Genomic DNA, 6,386 nt, shown 5'->3' with positions numbered 1-6,386 from the left:
GGGCACACCCTGAACTGGTCGCCAGCCAATCGCAGGGCACATATAAACAAACAACCAGTCGCACTCACATTCACACCTACGGGCAATTTTAGAGTCTTCAATTAAACTACCATGCATGTTTTTGGGAAGTGGGAGGAAACCAGAGTGCCCGCAGAAAACCCACGCAGGCCCGAAGATAGCTGGGATACGCTCCAGCAGCCCGAGACCTGAAAATGGATGGATGCATATATATATACACACACACACACACACACACACACTGTATTTTGTATAGTATTGACAGTTTCTATAAATGCGACGTGACAGTGGTGGTATTAAGAGGTGGATTAAGTCGGGCAAGTCCCCACTGAAGGCCCAGGTAACAAATGCGTGGCATGCCGATGACTTACAGCATTCTAATATTCTAGTATGCTAAAAACTGAGACTTTCTCTGAATGTTATCAGTAATATATATGACAGACACATTGTTGCGTTTTCACAGTTTCATGCCGGATCAAGATCACTTTGCTTTGACGTCTTCGTGTACTCGTCACGGCGGCCTCCCTCTGAGTTGTTTTTTTTCGACCTCGGCGTCAAACAAAGTCACCGTGAAATGAAACACATGACTCATCTTTGGCTTTTTACACAGCGCTCAGACATACATTACATTACTATGCCGGTGGGGGAAATTACCCCCGTCCTGCAGCGCTATTATTAATTCAACATTCCCCTCCTCAGCAGGCGAAGGGGAGATTTCGGGGAGTTTTCTCTCTCAACAAAATGTGGCTTATAGGAATTTAAATGTTGAGCTTTACCAAAGCAAAACATAATTATTGGATATCTGCTCTAATACGGGAATAGCAAATCCCCATGACACGTGTACCTAAATTAGCAGCTTCGGGAGCGTCTTCGCCGGACTCCCCCTCACTCGCTTCCTGCCTCCCCTCCGGTACCAGGCTGCTAATACGAGCTGCAACTTTGCGGTGCGCTGTAATCCGACAACGTTTTGACAGCTGTTACCATGAAGGAAGTGGGCGCAACTCAAACACACACACGCACACGCACACACACGTGCACACACGCATGAAGAAAAAAACTGAAGGAATCTTCAACTTCTTTCTGAATGTTGAGATAGTTTTATGGAGGAAAAAAAAAAAGCGGCGGAATGTTGTTATTCCAGCGCAAGATGTATGTACGTGTGGCGTTTTGCTGCACTGCGTTTTGATTGCGGTCTTATTACTGAAACGCTCAATCATGACTGTAGAGCTTGAAATGCCAAAGATACAGCTGTGCACAGATGAGTTTGGTATTTTGACAAATTACACAGAGTCATACAAACAAAAAGTAGCTTTTTTAAAAAAAAAAAATATATATATATATTATTATTTAGCTCATATTTGTGAGTATTAGCAATAGATAGTGCAAGACCCAAAACCTGGGGAACTTTTTCCTTGAACTTAATCTCAACCTCAGTTACAAAAAAATGACATTACAGGCAGAATAGTGGAGTATTTTGACAAATTCCTCAAAGTATTGCAAGAAAAGGTAGCTAGCATTATCATTAGCGCAAGGGCAAAAACCTGGGGGACCTTATTTCTCACAGAAATCTCAACCCCGGTAAAAAATATATCACGTCAAGGATATGTTTCGATGTGATTCTTTTAGCATAAGTGATGTTGGGAAAACAATATTGTGACATTCATTTTAAAAAAGGGCTATTTTATATGGATAGTTTCTGTGTGGCTAGCATGATTTTAGCCTGATTTAAATGAACTGAAATACAGTTGAAAATAAGACAAAATGATCAGACATTTGAGATTTGGTAATATCTGATCCTTTGTCTTAATTATCTTAGTATTTTGACCACCGTACATCTTAATTAGCCTATTTGGCGCATTTCTCATGTATTTACTAGCATTTGCATTCGCGAAAGGACGAACTTTATTCATTCCCCAAATTTCAACCCTTGTCACAATTACATCACCTCTCTGGTAAGTTTGATCTTATTTATTAACGTAAGTGATGTTTAAAACAATATTGTGCCACTTATTTGACTAAATGGGAACTACCCTACGTTCTGTGTAGCATGGATGATAATAGCCCCTCTTATGAAAAACTACCGCATTGTTCAAATTTAGCTTACATTTACAAATATTAGCATTAGTTAGCTTTAGTAGTTGATAATTCCTGTCACAATTGTCACCTTGCAGGCAATTTTTGCCTGAATTAGTTTGGTATTTTGACAACTTAGATTCTTCATGGCGGCACGGTGAGTGACTGGTTAGAGCGTCTGCCTTGCAGTTCTGAGGACCGGGGTTCAATCCCCGACCCCGCCTGTGTGGAGTTTGCATGTTCTCCCAAAAACATGCATGGTCGGTTCATTGAGGACTAAATTGCCCGTAGGTGTGAATGTGAGCGCAAATGTGCCCTGCGATTGGCTGGCAACCAGTTCAGGGTTTACCCCGCCTCCTGCCCGATGACAGCTGGGATAGGCTCCAGCATGCCCGCGACCCTAGTGAGGAGAAGCGGCTCAGAAAATGGATGGATGGATAGATTCTTCATTAGCTTTATTTATACATTTACTTGCATTAGCATTATTTTGGAAAGGACTAACCTTAGTCCTCCAGAAAAGCTCAACTGCTGTCACAATTAAGTCACTTCAATGGTAAGTCTGAAAGGAAGCTACATTCAAATTTTACTAGCAGTTTGACGTTTTTTGAATCGCCGCAAAAACAGTGATCGGCCACTCATGAAAATAGTTGCCTACGTAGCTAACATGATGTTAACGCTTCCTGCTAGGTAATCTTACACAACCAAATGAGACTAGTTACGTGAAATAAAAATGCAAATAAATCACAAGATTCTCTTAGAATATTCATATTTAGTCATATCTGGGCCAATATCAAACAAATGTTGCTTACACAGCAAAATGAAGAGAAACCCTATCTGCTTTAGGGTAGGGGAATCACAGAATAACGTGATTTTTTTTTTTCAGGCATTATAATTGAAGTTCATATTAACATAATTGTTTACTGTTAAAAACAATTGATATCATGTGAAAGATTCCGTCCAAACAATTATGACTTCGGACTTCAAACTGGCAATCCAAGCATGAGCTAAACTCTCAAGGAGGGTGAAACATATGTGCTGACTGCTATGAAAACACCTTAGCTCATGCTGTAGGTCTTTTGGAACTCATTTGTCTTTTCTTTTCTGAAGGCAGGGAAACAAAGTGACAAAAGGTCCACCTGAGGAAAGTGTGCAAGGAGTCCGATGGGTAGGTCACTTCCTTATCTCCTTCCTGTGTCCCGCCTCAAAGCTTTGCCATGTTTATGGCTATTTTTGATTGTCATCAGGCACCTGTCAGATTTAAAAAAAAAAAAAACAACAACAAAAAAACAGCAGTGATAACTATAGAAGAGCAAATGGAACTTACCACAGCTGCTCAGTCAAATCTCAAAATGAAACATGTTGATAATGCCTACACAAATTAATTTAAACAATCAGATGCTAATTTAAGTGCCATGCAGCGAAATGCTAACTGTAGCCTAATGGCTACTCCCAACGCAATGCCCAGAGAAGCATGCCAACTGTTTCCCATTGCCTGTCCATTACGTGTCTATCAGAAATCTTCAAAGGGTGAATAGTTTCACTTCATATTCATTTTACATATTTAGGTTGTATTTTATAGTTGCTAACATGACAACAGTATTTTCTTTGGTTAAACTTTGTTTTGGAATTAGAAAAAGTTCCACCAGCAACACGTTCAATTTCGAATGTTAAAAATTATGAAACAGCAGAGAGGTTGCGCTAAATCTTAAGTGGCCTTTGAGATAGACGATAGGCCGTAAAAACAATTTCTCACTGGAAGAAGCGAACAGCTCCGTTTTGGACGACGCCCACGAGGGACCGCGTCTTTAAGGGCCTCCTCGCAAGCCGGGGCCGGATAATGGAGGTTTTCAACACTCACTTGGAGTCATAAAAATGTCCGCTTCGCATGACAAAGCTCGTTTTTCACAATGCTACGTTCCAACTGGAGAGTTCCATACACGTAAATCGCCCAAGTACCTCGAAACACGACAAACAGTCTAAATCAATAAATAATAACGCCGCATGTGGGTTCCCCGTATTGGGCCGACATGCTAGGAGAGGCTCTAGAGACTCTATTGTGGTCTTTCAAAAAGGGGGCTGGGGTGGAATCAGAGCAAACGCCTGTGATTTTGGCAACGGAGGCTCAGGCGAGGCTGCCAGCAGAGGTGCAGGGTTAGAAACATTTATATTCACTTCCTCCTATTACTCCATTATTCATCCTAATCTCCATAGACATTAGTGCTTTAACCTGTCTAACAGAGCTAGGACACCACGATAGACGTCTTAAGACAGATCCGTCGGATGTACTTAATGGATATACACTCCTTTTAGGGATCACTTAAAGTGGACATGTTATGGAAAATTCACTGTTATGGATACATGGGATTTTTTTTTAAACGGTGAAAACGATGCACAATTTCCTGTCATGGCTATTCAATACTACAGCTACAGTTTGTGCAATCGACCTGCCGTCAACAATTGTCAAAGTGACATTTCTGTCAACACCATCCGTTTTATGCATCGGTGATGTATGACTTTTTAATTACCCGAATAAATCTCCCAACAATGTTGATGCTAAAACAACACATGAGGGATGTAGCAGTGCGGGATGACCTGGAAGTTTCTATCAGCAGCTGTGCTGACCCTCAAGCCACCGCACACGCTGTCTGGCAGGGAAATAAGTTGCATGTTGGGAGGGGGCTGGTTGATGAAAGCCTGGGGGGGGGGGGGGGGGGGGGGGGTTTACAGAGACAGCAGTGAAGTGGATGTCCAGCTCATGCCTCAATTCTGCCGTAAAGATTCCCCAGCTGTCCTCGGGATTAGCCTGTGAGCTTATGTGATTAGGATACATGGCACCGGGTCTAGACCCGGCGCCTCTGACCCGACGACAATGTAGAATGCGGTCGGACGGGAAGACAGAAAGTGGCGGGTGATGCCGCTCGAGACTGAGCATCTACAGTACATCATGCATGTTGTTAGCCTTAAATGCTGGTTGAATTCAGAGTTGGTGTGATTTTGAAAAACAAAAACAGGGAAAGTGACATGACAATTAATGTGTTCTCGTCTCGTCCCAAAACCTTTACTAACTGCTGAAAGGGAAATATTTTTTGGATGCCCTGCGGAATTTGTAAATTAACAGTCTCTAATTGTTTTGGTAAAATATTACCAATACTCCTAATCTCAACTGGTCAAATGTAGAAACAGGACCTGTTCTAAGAATCCATTTCTTACCTTTCAATCATGATATCACCATAAGCAAGAAGACTAAAGGGCAAAGATGTCAGAAACCAGCCATCCAAAACCATCAACAAAATGCTTGGTGAGAGCGTTAAAACAAAAAAGATACACAAAATAACTTGTCAATTGCCCTCTGGAACTCTGGAACAAGATCTTACCTCGGGAGGTGAGGATGATGAGCAAGGTGAGGGAACTGCCTCAAAGTATACATCTAGAAAATGTTCATGATCTGAAGGCAATTGGGACCTCAGTCACAGAGAAAACGGTTGGTAACACATTGCGCTATAATGGACGGAAATCTTGCAGTGCCCACAACGTCCCTCTGCTCAAGAAGGCATATGTACAGGCCTGCCTTTCGTTTGTCAGTGTAGATCTTAATGACTCAGAGAAGGCTTGGGAGAAAGTGCTGTGGTCAGATGAAACCAAAGTTTCGCTATGTGACATCAACTGGACCTCAATCAGTGGGAAATAAGCCATCGCCAACTGCGTGAGAGTCGGCTATGTGAACCACTGTGTGTGCGACCTTAGAGCCTCCGCTTTACTTTCCCCTACTTTACTTGCCCTCATGTTAGTTAGCATGTATAATAAGGACCACCAATGAATGTTTAATAAGAAACAGCGATGCTAACACAGGAACTGTACATACCTCTTCCTTCTACCTAAAATACACTCTTTGGCTTGGCAGTGCTGGGCATGAGCGACCATGTTGAATGACAAAGAGTGTGTCAGCGTAGTGTTGGCGCAGGCCTCGCACAGCTGCACATTTGCCCTGCTCCACCGTACCAGACGCTGTGGCAGGGGTTCAACAGTAACGCTGACCTCATGTGTCACAAGCGCACGGCCCGCTGACTGCAGGCACTGAAATGACTTGCACATAAATTAAGACGTGTGCGCTTCAAAGCAGTATACACACACGTACCGACAAATTTGAACATTTTCCCTTCCTTTTGATCAATGCCAGCAAAGGGCCTATTACGGTATGTCTCTAAAAGACTATTCTGACCAATTATTCTGTGGTGCACGGTGTGTTAAGGGTTATTTTTCTTCCCCGATCTGCTCAGAATACGGTCAGGACCAAC

The sequence above is a fragment of the Phyllopteryx taeniolatus genome, chromosome 14 (assembly GCF_024500385.1).
Source record: "Phyllopteryx taeniolatus isolate TA_2022b chromosome 14, UOR_Ptae_1.2, whole genome shotgun sequence".
NCBI lineage: Eukaryota > Metazoa > Chordata > Actinopteri > Syngnathiformes > Syngnathidae > Phyllopteryx > Phyllopteryx taeniolatus.
Note: the sequence above shows the minus strand (reverse complement) of the source record.